Genomic DNA, 12,778 nt, shown 5'->3' on the forward strand with positions numbered 1-12,778 from the left:
ATGTGTAAATTATGACAATGCAGTTGACAGGTTCACATGCTGCAGTTTCCACATGTCTGGGTGACTCGGTAACATTTCATACATTTGGGACTATAATTAACATATGTCAACGTTTACAAGAGTATGCTTGATTCATTGATAACCTACGATAGTTTTATTTACCCTTATTGTAGAAATGATAACCCTTTGCAAGGTGTACCTCCAGATTTCTGTCTTAACTGTTTTTGCTGGCTGGAGAACTCCATGCACTCTACCCCTGGTAACCAATGGAAAAGTACTATGCTCTGCCTTTCAATATGATAAAATTGATATCATTCTAATTAGAATAGGGTACGCACCTTTACGTCCCTCGTTTATGGTAGAAATTGTTCCCATAGTTCATAAGTTAAATGTCATTCGTTGGCTTCAGCACCTATTGCACTATTCACAAGAGTGTTAGAGTAAACCATGGCTTTGGGTCTACTTTTGTACCCTGACTAAAGCAGCTTTTTAACTTCTATTCGACCTGTCCCATTGACAGGTCTAAATCTTCCCTTTTAAATATTAGTAAGACACTCCAAAGTTGGTGCTATTGCACGTAAGGCAGCATGCATGATATTTAAAAGTACATGGAGAACTTTAATGTTAAAAGCCTTGCTGGCTGTTTCATGGAAAAGCATTGGGATATAAACATTAAGCCCTCTGAGTACTCAACCGTAAATTAGATTTCAGAGCAAAAAATAAAGGCTTGGGAGTGGAGTGGTGCTTCTGTTCCTCTGGCAGTATAAGAATGTGGGCAATGCCCAGGAACTTAATTCATTTCAAAGGGGCCTCCTGTGTCACAGGCAGATATCAGATGACACAGGCATAGGCCTGGGTTTTGAAGGTGTGGATCTTGAACTGACATCTCTTCTGAATGGGGAGCCAGTGGTGCTTCTTGAGATGGGGATGATGTGGGCCCTCTTAGGGAGGTCTAGGATGAGTTTTGCCACTAAATTCTGTATGGTCTGCAGTCTCTTCAGGAGGTGTGCTGTGATTCCACGTAAAGTGTGTTGCCTTAGGATACTCAACTGGTGACAAGGGCTTGAGTGACCATCAAATTGGTGTCATTGAGGAGCAATTTGAACATCTTGTAGAACATCTTGTAGAACATGTAAAGAGTAAAGAAGCAGAAGGATGAGACTGCATTGAACTGTCTCTTCATGGTGAACCTACTGTCCAGGATGATGCCAAGGTTCCTGGCCTGGTCAGTCAGAGGGGGTGACAGTTCTAATTCAGGAGGTCACCAGGAGTCGTTCGACGGGGAGGTGTTGTTTCTGAAAATCATCACTTCTCTCATGTCTGTGTTGAGTTTTAGGCAATTGTCTTTCAGCCTGTTGGTGACGCTCATCGTGCACCTGCGGAAATTGGTCAGCATGGTGGAGGGGCCTTTTGATAGCAAGAAGATGAGCTGCGTGTCGTCAGCCTAGGATGTTTAGTCGATGTTGTTAGACCTGTCTGCTCTTGGTGTTGTTTCCACAGTTTTTTGGCTTCTGACCTCCTGCTTTTGAGCCTGTGCTGAATTTAGTTTTTGATGGCTTTATGACTCTGAGCACTTTAAAACTGCTGACCAGTGCTAAAGTACAAGTGCTCTCTGTCTAAATGGTATTGGTGATTGGTTTATCTATGATTGGCATATTTGATTTGCTAGTAAGTCCCTAGTATTTTGCTTCATCTGTGCTTAGGGCCTGTAGGTCAGTTGTTACCAATAGGCCTGCGCAACGTCTTTGTTTCCTCGTTTTCGAAGGGACTGTACCTGGGGTCCATGCGACTCCGTGACCGTCCCTCACGAATGGTGTCGGACTGTTGGGAATGACTCCGTCAAAACATTGGTTATATTTCTAAACTGATGTGGAGTACTTTTGTGGTGTTTTCACTGTGTTACTGCGTGGGTGTACAAATACATTACATATTGCCTCTGAGATAAGCTTAACTGTTCGTGCCAAGCTACCAAGGGGTGAGCAGGGGTTATCTTAGCTGTGTGACTCCCATAATCCTGACTAGAGTGAGGGTCCCTACTCAAACAGAGTGCAAGCCGCTTCCAACTAGAGACCTCATTTCTAACACGTGCTCTGATGACATTGGCCAAGGGGTTCAAGTAAGTGTTGAACAGAGTAGGGCTGAGGGACAAATCTTGAGAGACGCCGCAGATGATGTGTTTGGATTCTGAGGGATACTATGGATTTTCCCATGAGGAAGGAGGCGATTCCTTTGACAGCTTCTCTTTGGATTCCAATGTGGTGAAGCCTCTTGATGTGATACTGTGTTGAAAAGTACTAGGAAGTCAAAGAGGTTCAGGGACACTGATCTTCCCTGGTCAAGAAGGGATCTGATGTCTGTGGCTGCAATCAGGCTGGTTTTGGTGCTGTGGTTGGTGTGGAATCTGGATTTAGAGGTGTCCAGAAGATTGCTGCTCTTCAGGTGATCTGTGAGTTGGATGAAATTTGACTTCCATTTCTGGAAGGTAAAATGTCTGACCGGGTCAAACCTGGCTGCTATAACCGGCCCGCACGCTATCACTATTTTCCTCAAATCACATCTAAGTCCCGGGCTAGAGCTGCCAGTTCACTGCTGTACCTACTAAGCAATTTTTGGTGCTATTTTTATTTGAATATTGAAATAATCATATCTCCAGTTACCTTTACTGGATTTTTGTCATTTTGGAGTAATTTTATTTATTAAAGTGTACTCTATTATTCCACGTTGCATTGGAATTTTTACTGTGCTGGGTTTTGACTTAATCACTGTTTTGATACTGCATATACTATTTACACATCGTCTTTAGGTTAAGCCTTTATGCTCTGTGCCATAGCTACCAGTGGGTTGACTTAAGGTTTGTAAATTACTTTAGTGGTTCACCCTGACAAGGATTATGAGGTGGGCAGTTACCCTCCTCGTTATCACTCCAGTTCCTTACTTTCATCGGCATGCATGCTATGCATTTCATATAAAACAGCTGGGGAGTGCTGTAAAAAATCTTCACATTTTTATTTACAGATCTGACCTTATCTTAGACTGTGTGATTTTCAAAAATGTGTTTTACAAAGATACACATACATACTCTGTCAGCCCTCTTTATCCATTAGTCAGATTTACTGTCATTCACATTTTGCTTTCACCAGTCACAGAATACAGGATAAAGCAATGGGCCAGCTGACTTCAGTCACTAGCTCCCCTCTCTATCAATGACCCAACAGTGTCATCCCCACACTGAGTAATGAACTTCAGTGGCAGGACCTGTAAGACATAGGTTCCTTTTCTTAACTTAACGAAGACACAAGGTTTCAACTGCTCTGGGAAAGCTCATTAATGAAAGGCAGAGCAACAGTTTGAAGAATCTGGAAATTTGAAGGCCTTTCGTTTTCAACGCGACAACAAAGCCTGATTTTTAAACAGATGGCAGAGATCTCTCTGAAGGTGGATGCAGCAGGTGACTGTAAATGCCTGGAGGGGATGTCTAAGGGGTCCATGGGACCACATTTTCCTGGTGTTGCCCTCGGTGGGAGCACTGTCTATGCACCACTTCCTTCTGGCCCACATGCAGGGAACACATGCTCAGTACCTATTTTACAGAGCTGGAATAACACCTAGGTTATAGCAAGCTTACTGATCCCAGGATGCTTGTTGAGAAGGTAGACCTCTGGTTCAGCACTACAGTGTCCAAAAGAATACCTGGGGGACACCCCAAAAAGGATGGATCAGGTTTCTCCCAGCAGAGGGGGGGGGGGGGGGGGGCAAAGGGGACACAAAAAAGTCTCAGGCTAAGTGGGAAGGAAAGGGTGCCCATCCCCCTTCTGAGAAAGCTAGAGGTTCTGGTGGGCAGTGGCCAAGGACACCCCACTTCTAACCCTGCTGCTTTGATTTTTCTCAACTAGGGCACAAGCAGGAGAACTCTGTCCTACGAAACCACCCACTGGTGGGACCTCTACAAAGGTGTCCAGTATGGCCTTAGGGGTAGGTAGTCCCCAGAGGCAGGAGGTAGAACATACCCTAATCTCCCTTAGATGGGGTGAACTCAGAGAATTAACTTGTGATCCCTGAAGGTAGGAGTCATCACTTCCACATGTCAAGGTTAATGCGGTTCCTGATACTGCTCTGAGGGACAGTGGGGCCAGTCAGACTATGGTAGTGGGAAGGCTGGTTTCCTTAGAGCAGTACACTGGTCAGGTGTGTAGGGTGACTCAGACCTAGGGACAGGACTTTCTCCACCCCATGGACCTGGTATCCCTGAAATGGGGTGGGAAATTGACCCAGAGAATGGTCAAAGTTAGTCCCCAGATGTCCATTAACTACATTCTAGGGAATAAGTTGCGATTGTTGATAGAAGAGCTAGGAGGGGTGACCATCAAGGGAGCTCTAAAACCTCAGACATTTGGTCATACCACTCCCAAATAGAGGGTACGTAGGCCCAGGTGGCGGGGCAGAGGGTGGACAGAATCACCCCTGACTCCTGTTCAGCCTCAGGGTAAATATCCCAGACTGAGTAACCAGTGTCAGGCTACCACCCCTAAACTGGTGGGAAGGTGATTGGAAAAAGAGTGCCTAACACCTGGGGCCATTACCCCCCCACTCTGAGAAACCACAGAGGGTCGAGGCCCCTGGAAGGTCTCAAGCCTGGCTCTTGACACTGATAGCTGTCAGTGGCCCACGTTGGTGCTTTCTTTATGCTCAGAATTTTCCTTGGGCTGCGGACAGGAGTCTAAACGGCCACATCACTTTGTTGACCTTGGCGGTAATCTCTGCCTACTGGGATGCATCTGTGGCCAAATTAAGGTTAGGCGCTGCACAGATGGGCTCCACAGGTTAGTAGAAGTGTTCCCCATGGGTTAGGTAAGTAGATTAGAAGAGTGTAAGCAGAGGGGGGGTAGAACTGCTACAGGCCTCTGCATTAGAGGGCCAGTGTTGATGTTCTGTCTCCTAAACAGGGAAGCCCATCAAGGTATTGATGAGTCTCCCCTGGCTTTAGGCTGCAAGGGGGTCGTGTTGGATCTCGCACTACCTGAAGGGTCACCTTAAACCTTTCACCTTTTACACTTCACTTTTTGCTGAATTAGTTTTTGTTGACCTTAGGACTCTGTACACTTTACCCCTGCTAACCCGTGCTAAAGTGCTTGTGCTCTCTACTCTAAACATGATTTCCTTGGTTTATACCTATTTGGCGCATTTCATTTACATATAAACCCCTTATAGAATGGTACACCATATACCCAGTGCCTGAAAATTAAATGCTACCAGTGGGCATGCAGCACTTATTGCGTCACACATGTGATGCACATGTTCCCTGGTAATCAGCCCAGAGCCTCTCACAATAGCTGCACAGGGTCAACCTTATGTCACAAAGCAGATACTGATGGTTAGCACTCTCAGCCCAATTACTGTGAATTTACTGTGAGTATGATTGAGGCGGTGAGACTCACGCACAGGAAAATTCCCAGAACTATGAAGTCATATTGTGAAAATCAAGCGCAACTAAATGGATGGAACACAATTTGCTACAATTTGCCTCAAACAATGTAAGCCTTGCAAGCAAGTAACAAACTGAGCTGTAAATGCAGTTAAAAGTTTAATTAACATTTTGGTTTGAACTGCACTTGTTTTTCATAAATTATCAGATTCTCCCTTTCACCATTTTTCACCCCAATCCCCTGAGAAACTCCTCCTTTACCACTGGTGCCTGGGGTCCTCTTGTGGAGTGTAGTCCAGGCCTCCCTTACTTCTGTTTGTGGAGGCTAGTCGTGGCCAATGCACCATCTGTTAAAAACAACACATCAGAAAAGCTTAAGTCCAAATAGCATTTAATGCACAATAGCAGGCTCCAAAGCAAAACAATCAAAAGGCAATAGTAATTTCAACTGACCAGGGCTCTCGTTAGAAAATGATCTGTTGGAGCTGTACACTGAAAACGCATGTAAACTCATATCGCCCTGGTAGATAGACAGTTTCTCTGAGTACAAGTCAATGTAACACCACTGCATGACAGAAACTTGCAGAATTTCTTCTACTTTTAAGGCATCGGAATCTTCTCCACAAGGAAGCACAGGATGGCCCTGAAGGAAAGGTATCCTTCATTTTCCTAATAATAACGCCACTCTTCTGGCAAAATCCTGCTTCTCTTGCCAGGTTTAAAAGACAGGTTACTGAAACTTTACGATGTATAACAAGACATATCATCGCTCATGGGCCTAGTAAGGCTCGGTAAGTTTGCAGGGGTTATAATGCCACGGAAAGCTTCAAACAAATAGAGAACAACATTCATATGTTATTATCAATGAGTATCTTCATGATTACATGTATGGTTATTAGCATGTCTGTTCTTGAGTTTATATGAACACAATGGGCAACAATGTGCATGTGCATTCATAGAACTGTTCATGTGAATAATGGATCAGTATTGAGGTGCAGAGATGGAACTGCAGGGTGGGATTTATCAGTTTACAGCAGAGGACTGAGATCCCCTTATTGAGCTATTAATGCAGTAGTTATCATTTATTAGCAGAATACAGGTCAGGATTGAGGCACACTGACAAAACTGTTAAGCCAGATCATTCAGTTAGTAACAGAGTACAGCAGGTCAGACTGAAGACAAAATGAGTGAATTGTTACAGTAGTTCATATCAGTAACAGAGTGCAGCAAGCTAGGATTGAGATGCACTGGTGGATCATTTAAGGTGGTTGATAGCGCTTAGTAGCGGGGTGTAGCAGGTCAGGATTGAGGTTCACTGATGGAACTGTTAAGACTGATATCAGTAAGTGGCAGAGTGCAGTATGCCACACCTTAGACACACCAGTGGACTGCCACGGTGGTTTATATCACCTAATAGCAGAGTGCTAGGATTGAGAGACTGACCGAAATGCTTGGGCCATTCAGTCGATAACAGAGTGAAGCAGGTCAGGCTTTTTGTTCACTGCTAAAACCATTAGGACACATCAGATCAGTTGGTAACAGAGTGCAGCAGGGCAAGATTGAGACACATGGACAAGATTGTTAAGGGGGTTCCTATCAGTAGCACAGTAAAGCAGGCTGGGACTGAGGTGCACTTGCAGAACTGTGAGGGGGATTATGTCCTCTGAGTGCAGTAAGTGATGGTTGTGGAGCAGTGCAGGAAGTGTTAAGGTTGTTCATGCCAGTGAGTAGCAGAGTGAACCAGCTCAGGAGTGAGACGCTCTGGTAGAAATGGTAAGGTACCTCATACCAGTAACAGAGGGCATCCGCTCGGGATTGAGGTGCATCAGTGGAACCTTTAAGTTAGTCGATCTTATTTAGCAGCAGAGTGCAGCGGAGAGCACTGACATTCATTCGGAAGACTGTTGAGATGATTCCACCCACTTAATAGTGAAGGGAAGCAGGTTAGTGGGTATGTGGTAATCTTTTTTCTATATTTCTTGCGAACACAGAGTTCAGTTCTCTAGAACCTCCGGCTTAAGGACTCAGTAACTGTGCCAACCTGCGGCTGATAGCCATGTGGACTGCAACAATCCCACAATCCACTGGGCGATATATGAGCGAGATGTGTTTCAGGTAACCATCAATCTCCATGGGACATGATAAAGAAAATCAGTGGAATCTCACATTCTCTTCCATTAGCAGTAACTCACTCAGGAACACTAGGAAACAATGAACATATATAAAAAATGATTTCAAAATTAAGGGCCAGATGTATCAAGCAATTTTGCGTTCACAAACGGTGCGAATTGCAAAATTCGGACGTTTGCGAATGCAAAAATGCCTTTCAAGATGTATGAAAGGCATTCGCTGTGCAATTTTAAGGAATCGCAAAAATAGAGATTCCTTAAAATTGCGACCCCATTTAGAGAATTGCAAATTGCGATTCTCTAAATAGGAAATCACAAATAGGGAATTCATATTTGTGATTTCCAAAGCACATGTATCAAGCATTTCCTAAATGCGAATTGAGCATTTAGGAAATGCAATTACCACCAAATCCAATTTGGTGGTAAGCATGTGCAATTTTTAAAAATGCACTATAAATGCATTTTAAAAAAATGACATGTAACGCACACATGCCCCTAGGGCATGTGTGTGCTTCACATGTCCACAAATATTTTTATGGGGTGCATCAGAGGGGGTCTTAGGCCTCCAGCACCCTGGGGTTTGCATGACCTAATTTGCGAATTCCTAACTGGAATTCGCAAATTGGGAAATGCAAAACCATTTGCACCTGAATGGAGCCCCATTCTCTAATTGTGATTCGGTAGTAGCGATTGCGAATTTTAAGAAATCGCTATTACCGAATCGCAAAGTTCATACATTCCACTTTGCATTTCTTAAATAGTGATTTCTTCAAATTTGCTTTTTAAGAAATGCAAACCGGGAGCTTGATACATCTGGCCCTAAAACTCTATCCTAGCACACGTTATTAATTGTAACGAAAATAAAACAAATAGAATGGTAGCTGCAACGTTTACTAAAAGTGTAAATTAGAAAAGCCTCTGTATATTTGACATATGATGTTATATCAATTCCCCCCATATTTCTCTCCTATGTACTAGAACTAATCTTAGAATAAAAGCAAAAGTAAAGCCTATTTTAACTTTCAAATAGGGGTCGCACCTGCATGCCTGTTTAAACAATGAAGCTTATGTTCAATATAATAGCACAGCCCACTATTCTCGCTGTGCAAGGCCTAGGCTGACAAGCTCAGCAATGGAAGGCTGAATGCTTCCTCAATAGCATTCAGTTAAAGTTGGTGATGCAATACCGCATAGCTTGTCTAGTTGTCACCTGGCATGTAAGTTCCTCTGTAATCTTTATAACATTATTTAGTCTTTGTTGAAACTTTCAGAAGGAACAATCAGCAAAGAATAGCCTAAACCCCTTTTACCTTTTTTTCATTTGCCGTAACAGGGTCTTTTAATAATAATAATAAATGAGGCACATAGCTATCGACATTCTAGAGACCCAGTTCTTTATCCAATACCAATGATTTAAAAAAGAATAGTCAGCTGTAAATTCAGTACTATGATTTTATTCAAACAAACTTGTATATCACATTTCAAAGAAAAATAAGGCAAACTAAATGTGCATTCTACATTAATCACACATATTCACTTTAAATTGATTAGCACATGTAACTCAAGTGGGGAGTTACCTGTAAGAGAATGGACATCATAATTGTGCAAGTGGAACCCTGGTGTTCATACCAGTTAATAGCAAAGTAAAGCTGGCTAGAACAAATGTGCAGTGTTGGTGATACTAAGATGTTCTGTATCGGTTAGTGATATTGAGAACCAAAGGTTCTGCTGGATTTTATTTTGTGTAAAGTGAAAACTTATAGAGAGCAGGACTGGTTGGTGCACTCTGTAATAAATGGCAGCACTTAGATTTAGCATACATGATATCCACAAAAACTTGATAGACATTCCACCTTTCTTATTTAAAGTGCAATACGTGCCACGCACTAATTACAGTGAATGGGACATCATGCATGTTTTGGTGCACAGTCTGCATCTGCCAACCTTTAAAGAGGTCCAAGTCACTATAAAATGTAAGCTTTATAACATCTGTTAACAAAATAAACATCAATAATAAAACAAATAATAACAAAAATATACCAAACAACATTTTAACTAAAAATGATACCTTGGCAATGAACTCTCAGGTGGGGATGGGAAGGAAGGCTCGGAGAGTGGTGCGAGGCAGTGCAAGTCTCTGGGTATTTTCTTTACGGTTGTGTGGGATATGGTATTGCTCATGGTGGTGTTGCTGGGAGTAAGGAGGCTGGTTAAGTTTAGTCTGTGTGGGGGAGGAGGGAGCAGCACAGGTTATCTCAACAACTGTCAGACACCAGTTATTTTGCTTACGTTTGGGCAGTGGGGGGTTGACCTGCGAGCAATGGTGGTTGATGGCAAGACATCATGTACATATAAATTCTGAAGCACAGTACAGAGGAAAACAGCTGCAAGATGTGATGAAATGCTATGCAAGGTTCCTCCATGAATCACTTATCACAGTACAGCTGATCCTCTAATAGAAAGGTTACTTGTGGCTGCCATACATAGTAAGGAACTGTAGATGGCTAGCAATCAATAATGCTGCTTGGATGAAAAACAATTGCTGTCAGCTCAACACAGACAAAATAGAAGTTCTTTTCTTCTGAAACAACCACTTCCCCAGGGTCTCCTCTTGACGGTCCTCCAAATGTGGGCCCCCGTCCACCCCTTCTTACCATGCCAAGAAAGTTGGGATCATTCTGGACACCAACCTCTCCATGAGCAGACAGATCAATGCTGTCTCCTCATCATGCTTTCACATCCTGTGAATGCTACTCATGATTTTCAAGTGGAACCACTTAACACCACATGAACAGTAACCCAGACTCTTATCACAAGTAGACTTGACTACGGAAACTCCCTCTACTTCAGAATCCCAGCCCCTGTTCTATGCTGACTCCAAACCACCCATCCTGCAAAATAGCCACATATCTCCACACTTTGCCAATCTCCACTGGCTCCCTGTCCAGTAAAGCTGTAAATTCAAGCTACTCACCCACACCTCCAAAGCACTCCAGAACACCGGTCTTGCATACCTCAATCACCTCCTCAATTTCTACCAACCAGGCACCTTCGATCTGCTTCCCAGGCAAGAGCACACCTCTATTGCGTTAAGAAGGCCAGAAGCAGTGGGCGCTCCTTCTCATACCTCGCAGCCACGACCCAGAATAACCTGTTGCAACATCTCAGAACCTCCTCCTCCTGGACTTTCAAAGGAACCTCAAGACATGGCTGTTGCAGACTAAAGAGACATGATATCCTCCTCCTCCTTCTCCTCAGGCCTGCCCTACCCAACACCTGGATACCCTTACGGGTGATTAGCAATGCTCTACAAATCCACATAACATAAATAATGTGAAAAATTTAGTTGTTGGTTGAGTGGGGTGTTCACCATTCAGAAGCAACAGCTATAATCGTTGTCGGTGAGAACCACTTAAGTCACAAAATTTACTTTTGCTTAACCTTCTGGTAGCTTGGCACCAAGAAGTCCGGAGTAACGTAGAGACAATGTGTAAAGTATTTATGAAGCACATAAACACTAATAAAGTGAAAACACAGAGCAAGGAAAATCCCAAACCAATTTAGAAAAATAGAATACATTTTAATAAATATAATAACACCAAATTGATTGCAATTCAACTAGCAGAAACTGAGATATCTGCTGTTATCTGGTTGTGGTAGACCCAGACAAAGTCACAGGTTCAGGCCGACAGTGATAAAGCACTGATAGACTACAGGACGGAGTTTTGACTGCCCTGAATTGTACCTTGTGTTTTTCATATGAAGTTTGCATGGTGTAGCCTTGCAAGGCTTTGCTTTGCTTGGTGTTGGATCAAGTAAAACTTTCAGCTGCATGGCAAGGCTTTGAGTTGCATGGCATCAGAACTGATGATGCCTTTGGGAAGATGACGCAGGCGTTGAACTGCTCCGCACAGGATGTGGTGCAACTCTCAGGTGAATCGGCACGGTGTGGCTGTGCGAGTCTTGCATGGCTCTGTGTCAGTTCTGGTGGAGCCTTCGGTTTGGACCTGCACAGCTTTGCGGGGACATGTGTCACTTCGATCTGATAGAAACTTCAGTTAGGAAGGGAGATGTACACTCCGATACCAGTCAAGTGTCCAGGACTGTGGGGCACGTCTTGAGTATCAGGGCTCACTCCAGCAGAGGCCAACAGCATTGCTCAGGCAGGCCTAGGTAGGTCAAGTTGGTACTGGTGGACTGGGAATTTGCAGGGCAGAACTCTGGAAGCTCATTGCGTTCCTGTAGCCCAAACAGGAGGTCAGAAAACTGACACTTTCAGTCACTCTGTGTAGCCTGGTTTCAAGGTAGGTCCAATCTTCCTCTTTCAGTCAACTAAGCAGGCCCCATTCTTCAGACAACATGGTTGTCCTTCTTTTGAACCTTCCATAGTTCCAGAAGTATTCTGATGACTGGATCTGAAGATTTCACATTTATACCTGGCATCAGCCTTGGTGTGCGGGAATTCCCTGACCTACCTCCAGAACTGGTTCTGGTGAGTTCTTTCCCTTCAAATTACTCTGGCTCCAAACTGCCTAGAGTGACAAAGGGCAGGACGGGCCTGGTGTCGGGTTTCTTTGTTTGTTCTGCAAGCAGAGCCCTTTGAAGTATAATCAGCACAGGGGACAACTCCTCCCCAGCTATCATGTTAGGGAAACGTTTTCCCCTCCCACCAAGGGATTTGTTGTTCCCATGTCTGGAGGAAACACACAAACCCCAACAGCAGAGACATTACCATGTATGTGATCACAATACTGGCACAAGAAAATGTCACCTTTCTAAAAGTGACATTTTCAAAATAGTAACTTAAAATCTGACTTCACCATTAAAGAAAATGTAAAATGACAATTAATTTGAGTGAAACATCATATCTCTATCTACTCCCAATCTGAAGTTAGTACGTATTAAATGTAATAAGGTAACCCACTGTTAGTCTGTGAGGGAACAAGCCTCACAACAGTGAGAAACATTAGGTGTTTTTCACTGTCAGTACATGTAAAACATAACCACACATGAGTGGTTGGGGCCTGCCTTAAGGGTGACATGGGTTTTAAAATGGAAGATTGAGGCCTAGCAAAAGGTTTCGTTTGGCTGGTAAAGGAGACGGTTTAAAACTGTACTACAGGTTGTAGTGGCAAGCCTGAGACATGTTTTAAATGGCTACATTAGTTGGTGTCACAATAAGTGCAGCTGTCCATAAATACCATGTATTTCATGGGCCCTGGGTACA

The sequence above is a fragment of the Pleurodeles waltl genome, chromosome 12 (genome assembly GCF_031143425.1).
Source record: "Pleurodeles waltl isolate 20211129_DDA chromosome 12, aPleWal1.hap1.20221129, whole genome shotgun sequence".
NCBI lineage: Eukaryota > Metazoa > Chordata > Amphibia > Caudata > Salamandridae > Pleurodeles > Pleurodeles waltl.